This window comes from Lucilia cuprina, chromosome 6 (genome assembly GCF_022045245.1).
Source record: "Lucilia cuprina isolate Lc7/37 chromosome 6, ASM2204524v1, whole genome shotgun sequence".
Classification (NCBI taxonomy): Eukaryota; Metazoa; Arthropoda; class Insecta; order Diptera; family Calliphoridae; genus Lucilia; species Lucilia cuprina.
The window spans coordinates 14990587-15003847 of NC_060954.1; the positions used below are offsets into that span (position 1 = coordinate 14990587).

Sequence of the window (13261 nt, forward strand, 5' to 3'; positions counted from 1 at the left end):
TCTATAGTCTAGTCTATAGTCTAGTCTATAGTCTAGTCTATAGTCTAGTCTATAGTCTAGTCTATAGTCTAGTCTATAGTCTAGTCTATAGTCTAGTCAATGGTCTAACCTATAGTCTATTCTCGGTTTTCAGTATTTTATTCTTCCCAAAACCCTTTAACTTCTTACTTCACCCTCCTATAGAAGAACCTAAATATGGAAGCATATCAATGTGACAACTGGAATTCTTTTCATATTCTATATTTCTTTTTTTCAAAAGGAGATAAAAATACAAGTTCCTTTTAGTGATTTTTATTCATAATAATACAATGCCCCAGATGCTGCTATATGTATAGTTGTTATTGCAACAGTTCCTTAACACTTGTATAGTGTTAAGAAAAAACAAAACTCTTATATAGGACTAAAATACAAAAACCATAATAATATATAGTGAAAACAACAACAGCAACAAAAATCAAATTACAATAAAACAAGACAACAACTTGACTTGCAATTTAAAGCAGAGCGAGAAGGAGCAGCTTTTTGTTTAGCTGTCAGTGTTGAAGCTGACTTGAAAAAAAAACAGTCTTCAAGTACAAATGAATAAATGAATAAGCGAATGAATGAAGTGAATGACTGACTAAAGTGTAGAAATTTTGTATATGCAAGCATGGTTGCCTGAATAAATACTTAAAGTTTGTATATGAATTGAATAATTTATAAAAAAAAAAATTTATACAAAAGGACAGACTACACTCGGAAATAGGAATAGGGGTATACTATATGTAAAAACAGAGTTATATAAAGGACCAATACAAGTAGCAGAAAATTACTTTTTATATATACCCAGTAAATCATTTTGTCGTTTTCATCTTATTGTCAATGGTAGGGAACATTTTTGTAATATGAAAAAAAAAACTCATTAGCTGTATAATTGAAATTGTTGCTATTTGTAAGCGGATGTACTAAATTATTATTTAAGCCAGACTTTATGAGTGGCTTACGAAGTTTTAATGGCTGTTAATTGTTAAAAAGTAAGAGTTAATGTATGATAATGTGTTAAATGGATGATTAATATCTTTTTGCTGATTTATTAAGAATAGAATTTAAAATATTTGTTTAAGATATCAATAATAGGGACTTGACTCGCAATTGAAATTAGAAGCTCAACTTTAGCTTTTTATTAATATTTTCAAATGGTTCTCAAAAGATCTGTGTTGTTGGTTCTGATGATGGAAGAAGGATCTATTAGGGTTGGCCTGACTGAGATTACACTTGTTTGGATCCCTTCGCATAGGGACTATTATGGGAATTAATAGGCAGTTGAGCTTGCCAGAATGACATCTCTTCTTGATATCTCCAACAGGGTTCCATTAATAACCTAGTTGGATTTTATCAAGAGTAGTATCCTTAGATTCTATATCCAAAATGCTGAAAATCGGTGAAATAACCTAGACTCATGTAAATTTTTCAACACTTCACAAGACTCCTTATAAACCAAAGAAGACAGGATATATCGAGATTGATAGCACTTATAATAGGACACTGGTTGTTAGGTAGACATGCAAATCGGCTTATGATACCCTTCAAGAAACACTTTCGCATTTGCAAAAGCAGGGAAAAGAAAGAAACTGTCCTCCATCTTCTTGAATGCGAATATCCTGCATGAATGCAAATATCCTGCATGTCCCCCGGGGCATGTATCCTTGATGACAGACCCCATCTTTATGTATTGCAATCCAGGGGTATAGTGATGCTACCAATACCTCTTGTCTGCCGGGACTATAAACTGGTGATGCCACTTCACTTCTCGGCTTGTTTTTGGTATGATTTCACATAGGGTCTAACCAGAGAACCATACAATCAGGTACTACATGCGGACAGTTGCCCACAGGACTATGTCCTGGCTGGTCAGTTGGTTCAGATTCCTTCGGGATCCACGTAGCGGTTGTGGTTTAAACCCAAATTTGCGGAAAGAGTAAGTGGCGGTTAAAGGATAAGTTCGGTGCTATTGTCGAAGACAACAGATACCCCACAAAGGACTGAGTGTGGGACTATGCGTTGTATATGATACTATAAGAATGTGTAGAGGTATGCGTGCCTCACCCTACACGTATACTTAAATGAGTGAGGCGTATGTTTTTCTCTCTTATGATTTTGTCGGATAAATGAAAAGTGTGCTCGGTTGTATGATGATGGATGAAAGGTATCATACACTTGTGCCACCTGAATTCTTCATTGACGGATTCAGGGGCAATTGTAGACCGTTGTCAAGTCTACCCAGTTAATAAAAAAGACCACCGTGAAATAAGGCCGTCAAGGCAGGTATTCACATTAAGCACTTCGACATTCGTGCCCTTCCTTATATTAGTGTGTTCAGAGTATTCGCTGTTCATATCAGCATTGCCCCAGTGTGTCCCTGTGATTAAAAACAAAGTCTCGGCGTGGTTGAATACGGAAGTGATTGGGACAGCAAGGGTCAGAGATTAGATTGATCAAAGTGATTGTACATGGACCGGACCATCCATGTACAAAAACTGCAACCTGTGTGTAACATACTTAAGGGGTTGTTGTTGAGTTGTTTGTCATACTCACCCAGTGGTTCTAAAATAAATAGGGCTACGCGCCAAGTACTCACGTAAAGCACTTCGACTTAAATCCAACTTTACCCAATGAAAGAATCCGTTTTCTTTGGAGTTACGATATAACTAACCTAGGTAAAACTGACTAGTGGTCCAGTCAAAACGGAATCTCTCAAACTCTACTTGACTATTCGCTCACAGTTAACCAACCGATTGAGTATTTTGGGCCGACTATTGGAAAAAATTTCTTACTGGGAAATCTAAATATATTCTTTCAATTATAACATTTCCTCTATTATATCAAAATTAAAAGAAGTATTTTTTAGCAAAATAAAAAAAATGTGAATTGTGCAGAAAAAAAAACAATTAAAAATTTTATTTACACATCTTTTAAGAAAACTATCAAAGAAAGGCACCATCTTCCAAGCAATAAGTATGTAAATATACAATTTATTATAACATGAAAATAAGTGGAAATACGTACACATCTCTGGAAAAAAAGATACATACAAGTGAATGAATGGAAACCTGCAACAAATCCCTATAAACAGATACAGACAGACATAGATGTGCATTCTAGCATGACAAAGAAGTAGAATAAGTATAAGTAGACAACTTTCAAGATGATCATGATGATGATGATGACGATGCACTTTAATTAATTGGAATGTATGCAACACATAACTACAATTTGCAAACACTCAACAAGTGGTAAATGACAGCCAAACAAATACCAGGCAACACAGCAAAGCATTGAACGTAATACTGAATATTACTAAGCTTGAATTAACATGAGTTGAACTGAAAAAAAACTCATTTAAATACACATGTATGCACTCACTAACACTCTTTTACACATACATACATACTTTTTTTAATAGGCAGATGACAAGTGAATGGAAACACCCGTAGCTACACATCTTTAAACAGCAAATTAAATTATATTAAAATTAAGATACAATTTTTTTCTTCTTTTCTATTCTTTTGCCTTTATAATTTTTTTTGTTGTTATTTTTACTAATAAATTTTATTTATATTTAAGTCAACTAACCAAATTTGTCTTAAAAAATAAACGAAAAATTTTATGTTAAAAATAATATTGACTCTTTGATGACACCCAATCATGTCATTTTAATTGTTGACAGTTAAACAAACAACAGAAAAATTTAAATTTATGGTTTGTGCTTGTGTGTGTGTGTGTTTTTTCTTTATCGAATTATAATATGGGGTAAACTTTATGCTCCCACTCGTTATCGATAAAAATTTATATATTTATTTTAAATTTTATTATAGTTTTTTTTATTTATGTTTTGTTTAATATTGTCAGATAATATTTATTTTCTTATGAAATTAAATTGTTATATGGGATGCAGTTTATTTTTTTGTATAAAAAAAAAATTGGGCTATAAAAACTTAAATAAAACCCTACAGATTTTTGCCTTTAAATGTCAATAGAAGTTGCTTTCTTTAGAAAAAGTAGTTTTCTATACATAAGTTTTCATTGTTGTATGAAATTTTTCTATGCAAAAGCTTTACAGAAATAAAGTTTTCTCTACAAAAGGCTGCTTTACAGAAAGCATTTTTGCTTTATAAAATCCATTAAATCTTTTTATTCTATATAAAAATGTGCTTAAATGAAATCAAGTTTCTATTGCAAAAGTTGCAGCTGGCCGCTGCAAAAAGCTGTTTGACTTAAAACATATGTTTTATATAAAATTAAGCTTATTTTACTAAGAGCATATTTTCTATACAGAATGTTGATTAACTCCAAATAAGTTTTCCATAAATAAGGTTTCGTATACTAAAAGTTGCTTCATTAAAAATTAATTTTTCTTAAAGTAAACTCCTAAAAAAAGTTCTTCTACCAAAAGCTTCGTTTCTTTTAATTAAGTTCAAAGCTACATTTCTTTAAAAATATATTTAAAAGCTTTTAACAAATGAAAAAGCTTTAAGAAAGATGTTTTAATGAAAACAAATTATCTCTACCAAAAAGCTTTTTTACTAAAAGCATATTTTCAATACAAATGGTATATTAACTTCCTCAACTGAAAGCATGTTTCACTAGAGAAAAGGTTTCGTTAATGGAGTCATAATTTCTGTCCAAAAAGTAGTTGTACATAGAGGAGGCATATTTTTTTTTTAGAAAAGTTTAGTAAATAAAAGCATATTTTTTGTTTTACTTACAGAAGCTGCAAAAAGTTGTTTTCTTGAAAACTACCTTTCTTCCACAAAAGTTGTTTCTATTAAAAACAATATTGCTAGGAAAAAGGTCTACTTTACTGGTTACTTTTGCTTCGAAATGCGACATTTATTTCGTAAAAGTTTCGATGTAAAAGCTTTCATAAAGAGATATTTTCCTTTAAAAAGAATTTCATAAAAATAGAACATTCAATATTAAAGCTTCCGCAGTTATACTTTCTTGTAAAAAAACTGTTATAAAGAATACTTTTCCTACATAAAAACGTTTATAAAGAAATCTTTGTTATAGAAAAACTTTTTTGAAAGAAAGCTCTTTTTTAAAGAATGCTTTCTTATATAATAGCCTTTCTCTACATAAAGTTGCCATACTGCAAACTAATTTTCTCCCAAAAAGAGGGCTTCTAACTGAAAGCAATATTGTTAGGGAAAAAGTTCCTTAACTAAAAGCTAATTTTTCTTCGAAATGCTCATGTACCGAAAGCTACGTTTATCTCTAAAATGTTTACTTACTGAAGAAGATTTTTCTGTACACTTTGTATTTCTTTTTGCTTTCTTTGTAAAGGCTTTCATTAAGAGAGATTTCCCGTACAAATAATTTCATAAAGCTTTCAAAGATATATTTACTGAAGCAAATTTTCTATATAAAAAGTGTTTTCTATGTGAAAGCTTTTATTAAGAGAGATTTTCCTTTACAAAGAATATCATCAAAAAGTTTCCATAGATACATTTTCTTGTACAAAAGCTTTTCTGTATAAAGCTTTTCCTTTATAAAAGCTTTTATAAAGCCTTTCCTTTAAATAGGAAAGGCTTTTCTAAAAAAGCTAAGAAAAACTTTTCTAAGTAAAGCTTTCTGAAGAAAGTATTTTCCATACAAAAACTTTTCTAATATAGATTTTATCTTAAACGCTTTTTTCTTAAAATAATTTTTCTTAAAAGCTTTTTTAATAATAGTGTTTTTTTCTAAAAGCTTTTCAAAAAATACTGTTTCCTAAAAGCTTTTTAATATAAAAGCATTTCTAATAAAAGCTTTCCTATATACAAGATTTTCTACAAAAAGCTTTCTAAAAAAGCTTTTTTCCGGTAGAAAAAAATTGTGTTAAAAGAAGTACTAATAATTAGTGAAGTAAAGTTTTAGAGAAATCTAAAGAAGTACAGATTATTACTTAAGTCAATTCAAAATAAAATGGATCTTGTAAAAATTGTCTGTCGCATCACTTTCACTTTTAGCTTGAGGGTGGAGAGCATAAAACTTTAAATGTGTTGATTTAATAATTGTTGCACTATAAGGTGTTAAGAAATTTAAGTTTTGAATATTTTCTATTTGCATTTCAGCACCTACATACATAAATATATACAAAAGTAAAGAGATATTAAAATGTGGTAACACATGTCAGCAAAAAATGTGCCTTATATGAGGTGTCAGTTGATTGGGTGTTATTTTATTACAATGTCTTGATAAATAAATCTATTTCGTTTAAGATGTTGGATGAATTTTTAACTTAGCACGTGGTCACAGATAAACAGAGGTGGTCAGTTTAACATAATTTTGAAAGTATTAAAATCGAAATTACACTAATTTGCATAATTGTTCATAAACAAATCATATTTAGATAATTTGATAATATAAAGACTTATTTCAAAATATAAAACAAACGCCTACAGTTTTGTTTTTCATAATAAGACTAAAGCTGAATTTAATCTGAATTAAATGGAAAATTAACACATTACAAAAAATAAACACATTAAAAAGCAATTAAGCTAAGGTTTTATCAATTCAGCTAGCTGAATAGAATTGTTAATACAAACAAACATTTAACTAAGAGCTTAAGCAAATTTTTTGTTATTCAGCTAGCTGAATTATAACAAAATTCAATTTTATAACAATTACTGTTTAATTTTCTTCTTTCGTTTATTTAATATTTTTCGAAAATGAAAACTTCCAATAATTTAATTTATGATGTTTTTTTTACTCGTAGGAGTATTTACAATGATTTTATTACAGCATCAACTTACATACAATTTCAATTAGCATTAAATTAAATGCGAAAAACAACTGCAACATTTATATATGAAAAATGTTCATATAAAAGTTCAATTACCTTTTTATGTCTCCCTGTGCTGTAATCGTCTTCTATATGTTGAAATAACTGGCAACATTTTAATGACACAAAACTGGATTTTATTCGTAACTAATTTGTATACCCAGCAGTTCTACGGGACAGTCCCGAACTGACCACTTAACCTACCACTTGTGGTGGCCCCTAGCCACCTGACTACCCAGGTGACCGACTATTTTAACATGGGCTTGTCCTACGAGTAAGTCAATCGTCACTCTACACCCTACAAAGAGACAGTAAAGAGACGATTGCCTCCGCTCTCGCTTACAAAGGGGACACTAAAGTAACGACTGTCTTCATTCTCGAAAAAAACTACTTTTAAGAGTATAATCTCTAGGTTACTTGAGGACAGTAAAGAGACGACTGTCTCCGCTCCCGCTTACAAAGAGGACAATAAAGTGACGACTGTATTCATTCTAGATTAGGGTGCATTTGTGACGAATGGCCCAAAATATACGAATTACGAGCATCCAGGTGGGTAACTATTAGTTGAAATTATTGTCTTTTTCGTATGGATTGACTCTTTGTCGAACTGCTGGGCACAAACCTAAATACATAAATACATACATATGTATATGTACATACCCAGCAGTTCGACGGGACAGTCCCGAACTGACCACTTAACCTACCACTTGTGATGGCCCCTAGCCACCTGACTATCCAGGTGACCAACCATTTTAACATAGGCTTGTCCTACGAGGAAGTCAATCGTTACTCTACAAAGAGATAATAAAGAGACGACTGCCTTCGCTCTCGCTTACAAAGGGGACACTAAAGTAACGAGAGTCTCCATTCTCGTTTACAAAGAGTTTATTTGTGACAAAAGACTAAAAACATACGAATTGGAGTCAGCCAGGTGGTAAGATATTAATGGAACTAAAATTAAAAAATTTCAAGTGTTTATTCTCTAGTATACTATGGGACAATAATGTGACGATTGACCCGAAAGATAAAGAGGATAAAAAAAAACTACTTTCGGAAGTACAAAAAAAAACAACTTTTAAGAGTAAAATCTCTAGGTTACTTGAGAACAGTAAAGAGACGACTGTCTCCGCTCCCGCTTACAAAAAAGACACTAAAGTGACGACTGTCTTCATTCTCGATTACAAAGGGTACATTCGTGACGAATGACCCAAAACATACGAATTATGATCATCCAGATGGTCACTTATAAGTGGAAATTACTGTCTTTTTCATATACATTGACTCTTTGTCGAACTGCTGGGTAATAGGTTTTTAACTTGAAACCTTAAAATGCAGACACCAGTTCAGAAAACAGATTGTAAAAAGGGAACATTTGCTGAAAGGGTAAAACTTAATTTAATAATGCTCCAATTATTCCTTTTAAACAGATTTTATTTGAGTTTTTATGTATGAAAATAACACGAATCAAAGCGGCGGCCTTTTTTGTTGTAGTTGTTACCTTTATATGTGTATGTGTTACATAGAAAAAGACAAGTTAAATTACATAGCCTGTCAAACTGTTAAAGTCATTTAGATATTATGGAAAGAAAAAAACTAAATCCTAAAATAAAAAGGATATTTTGTAGAAAATTGCATATAAAATAAAAAAAAAAAATATAAAAGCAAAAGTTAACGCCCAGATTTAATATATTTTTATATTCCTATATAGACTGCTTAGGTGTTAGTTACTTGTAAACAAAGGTATTAAATGAAAAGTGTCCGATTATGACTTAAGCCTCATGAGTAAGCTGGAAAAAAGAATAATTGAGATACTCTCCTTTAGCTGGCATCACTACAGCAAATGGTCAGCTGCTATATAAAGTTTTGGGGAATACAAAGTGCAAGATCATCAAGAGCTTTCAGAGATTTATATAATAATAAAACTACTACTAGCAAAGTAGCTTTAATGATCAGATGGTATAAATTTTAAAGAGAACAAATGAAATCTCCTTATATGTGAACAAAGGTGTTCAATTAAAAGACGAAAGCCTCATGAACAAGCTAGAAAAGTAATTATTGATATAATATCCTTATGCTGGGATTGCTAAAGCAAATGATCAACTACTATGTAAAGTTTTCCGAAATTCAAAGTGCAAGATCATCGAGAGCTTTCGGAGATTTATATAATAATAAAACTGCCAATAGCAAAAGAGTTATAGAGATAAGATAGAAGTTTTAAGGACAATAGATGAGATCTGCTTCAGTTTTTAAATATACAAATAATAAAGCTTTGTAGTATGCTTACACTAAAATAGCTTTAAAGATCTATAAGAGAATAATAGGATTAATATCTTAATTTAGTTTTCACAATAATAGTACAACATCTCTTAGATTAGAGTTTTATAACAAATAGTTACTAATGAAGCTTTGAAATATGCCAAACAAAAGCTTACATTCACTGAATTAAAAGATCGAAAAAACTAGAAAAATATCAATTGAAATATCGCCCAGATTTACATTACTCGGTAGAAGAAAATTAGTTAGTAATTCTTAGGTTGCAATTTTTGTGACAATGATCAGCTACTAAGAAAGTTTTGGGTAATGAAAAGTATAAGAAGAGCTTTCACAGATTGATGTACTAGAACTGCTAATAGTAAAGAAGCTTTAAAGATTAAATGAATAAAATTTCAAAGGTATTAATCAATATCTCCTTCAGATTTCAAATAAATTGGAAACTTAGATAATACAAATAAAGCTTTCTTTAATAAATAAACTCATACCGATGAAGCTTTAAAGATCAGATCAATATTCACCATTATTAGGTTTTTAGAAAGATAATGGAGTTTCTATTGCGAATGGTAACTAATAAAGCTTTGAAATATAAAAAGAGAAATCTCATTAAAAGCTTTCAGAAAAAGTAATAGATTTTCTAAAGATTTTAGAGATTGATGTAAAAGCAAGCAGAGCTTTAAAAAAAATAAAATAGTATAAGCTTTAAAGAGTAACTCTTAGTTTTAAAGTTGCTACCAATAAAGCTTTGAAATGTACATAGTAAAAACATTTCAAAAGCTTTAATAGATTGATGTATTGAAACTACTAATAGCAAGTGGACTTTAGAATTGAACAAGATCTAACAAGCTTAAAAGAGAATAATTGGAAAAAAGCTGTCTAAAGCTTTCATAGAATAAGTTATTCGTTAGTATCCGTTAAGAATTATCTAAAATAATCAAATTGTTAGCTACCAATAAAGCTTTAAAATGTACGAAGGAAAATCTTATGAAAAGATTTAATAGACAAACCTTTGAAATGTACAGAAGAAAAACTTATCAAAAGCTTTCATAAAATAAGTTATTCTGTTATTTATGTGACCAATTTAGCTTATAATCAATTAACAATAATGTTTTGAAATGTACAAGGAAAAAGCTTATCAAAAGCTTGAATAGATTAAACTTTGAAATGTAAAAAGGAAAAGCTTATCAAAGGCTTTAATAGATAAACCTTTGAAATGTTAAAAGGAAAAAGCTTATCAAAAGCTTTTATAGATTTATGTACTAAAACTACAAGATATATTTAGTACATCATTAAAAGTGAATAATGGCATAAAAGCTCTCTAAAAGCTTTCATAGAATAAGTTATTGGTTATTAACGCTATTAGATGTGTCTTTCTTTTAAAAGCTTTTAAATGTACAAAAAGAAAAGCTTATCAAAAGCTTTATTAGACTGATATACTAAAACTAGTAATAGCAACTAAAAAGCTTAAAAAAGAATAAATGGTACAGATTAATTTAGAAGCTTTCTTAGAATGATATACTGAAATCAATAAAGCTGTTTTACACATCTTACAAGCTTTAAAGAGGATAATTTGAAAAGTGTTTTTTAAAAGCTTTTGTAGAATGATATACTGAACCAAAAGTTCATCACCAATTGAAAAAAATGCTTCAAAAATCAATAAAATATTGATAGAATACAAACTTTTTGAAAATGATTTCCGCGTTCAAGCATAAAGATAATTTCGAAAAAATATTCAAAACTTAAAAAAAAAATTCAAATTCAAATTACACTTTATGCATAAACACATAGCAAACTTATGCTGAAATATAGTCTATTTCATAGCATTTTAACAGTATTTTAAACAAACTCCCTTGACTCCCTTCTAATAACATTTTCATACATTCGTATGCATCTCAACTAACTATGCACAACATTACTTTTGACTACACTTCACTGCTCCAGCCAGATGTTATTCACTGTATTTTAATATTCACAGTCATTATGCATCAATCATCGAGAAGATATGAACGAGAAAAAAAAAGCACAAAAAGAAACGATGTCAAGAAAGATGTGTGTTTGCCAGCAGATCCCCTCTTAAACTGGGTTAAATAGATCAAAGTGATAGAAAAACGATAAAACTATGAATATTTAATTTGGGGAAAAAATACAATATATATTTATTGCATTTTCTTCGTTTATACATACTTTTTTCGTCAAGCTGACATCACAAAATTGTTTTCTATTTGCAACTAATTGATCTTTGTTCCGTAAAAATAACAAATAAAAATTGGAGTTTTTTTATTACAAAATTTTATGTTTGAATAACAGAAAATGATTGAGTAATAATGATGAGAAAAATATTGTTAATATTATTGGTTGTTCTTTATGTTTTTCTTTGTAACTTCTCAAAAGTTTAATAAATAAATTACGTAAGTTTTTTTTTGGAAAGAAAAAAATCAAAGAAAGGGAAAAAGTCATTATTTGGTTACAAAGACATTTTGTTTTTGGGGTCATAAATTGATTTATTTTAATTGGATATAAAGTACATAGAATATAAAATCAAATTATTTGTAATGAGATTTAACATATGGTTGGAATTATGTATGAACACATTAATTATTATATATATATATATATATATATATATATTATATATATATATATATATATATATTATATATATATTATATATATATATATATTATATATATATATATATATATATATATATTATATATATATATATATTATATATATATATATTATATATATATATAATATATAATTGTTGTTCGATAGAGTTTACAATTTGAGGCTGAAGCTTAAGTGAAAGATTTATGTTTTTAATGGACTAAAATTATTGCTTAAAAAATATGCTCAATTAAATATTTGAAATATAAATCAAAGAGATATTATTAAAACATTTAAGGCTTAATAAATGCTGTAATTTATAGAACTATTAAGATTTATATTCTAGAATGTTAGAGAAGAATATCATCAAAACGTTGAACTCTTTTTACCTTAATGATCTTGATCTAAAAACATAAATATTGTCAATTTCTCACAAATTGTTTGGCACTAAGATCATAAGAGGCTCCAGTTCTTTTTGTTAAAATTTCACATTCAAACTCTATATATGATCTTTACTTTATGTTCTCCTATATAACAGACAGTAAGATTCCCCACATTATGAATGGCATACAACATGATCGATTGATCTCAGTTTAAAAACTTTCAAAGTTCTCTTATTTTGCAAATCATTCTTTGGGGAAAATTTGGAACTTAAAATTTCTAAAAATCTATATCAACCAGTGTAACTGATATCAATAGAGTGGGAAAACGGAACTCTCTAAACATGTGTGAAAGAAAGAAAGCTTTTTACCATTACCTTGATTGATAACGAGCCTTTAAGCATGTGTGAAAGAAATAGCGCTTTGATAACGAACTTTTAAACATGTGTGAAAGTAAGAGCGCTTTTGCTAGAGCTTTTGAATGATATGCAATATGATCAGTTGATCAGAGTTTCAAAACATTCTAACTTCTTTTATATTTCATACATTTCTTCGAGAAAAAGTTTTGGACCCATTTTTCTCAAAAATCGTTATCAATCGGTTTATCTGATATTGAAACAGAGTGAAAGCTTTTTATCGTGCTTGATAACCAACCTTTAAGCATGTATGAAAGTAAAAGTGCTTTTGCTTAAGCTTTTTAATGATATGCAATATGATCGCTTGACCGGAGATTCAAAACTCTCTAACTTCTTTTATATTTCATACATTTCTTCGAGAAAAAGTTTGGGACCCAAATTTCTCAAAAATCTATACCAATCTTTTCAACTAATATTGACATGCTTGATAATGAACCTTTAAACAAGTGTGAAAGTAAGAGCGCTTTTGCTAGAGCTTTTGAATGATATGCAATATGATCGGTTGATCGGAGTTTCAAAACTTTCTAACTTCTTCTATATTTCACACATTTCTTCGAGGAAAAGTTTTAGAGCCAAATTTCTCAAAAATCGATATCAATCTTTTCAACTGATATTGACATAGAGTGAAAATGGAACGAACCTTTAAGCATGTGTGAAAGTAAAAGTGCTTTTGCTAGAGCTTTTTAATGATATGCAATATGATCGCTTGACCGGAGTTTAAAAACAGAGAGTGAAAATGGAGCTCTACAAACATGTGTGAAAGACAGATACTTTTAATAGAG

At 29.4% G+C, this 13261-nt stretch overlaps 1 protein-coding gene and 1 long non-coding RNA gene across 2 annotated transcripts in view; both read right to left on the bottom strand.

Moving 5' to 3' along the window:
- LOC111683162 overlaps positions 1-13261 on the bottom strand; it is a 187168-nt gene that overhangs the window by 84549 nt on the left and 89358 nt on the right. The window lies entirely within an intron of this gene.
- Positions 2922-3562, bottom strand: LOC124421050. The gene is made up of 3 exons (XR_006941491.1): positions 3427-3562; positions 3121-3362; positions 2922-3051 (listed from the first exon to the last, which is right to left on the bottom strand). It is a non-coding gene; the product is annotated as an uncharacterized LOC124421050 (long non-coding RNA).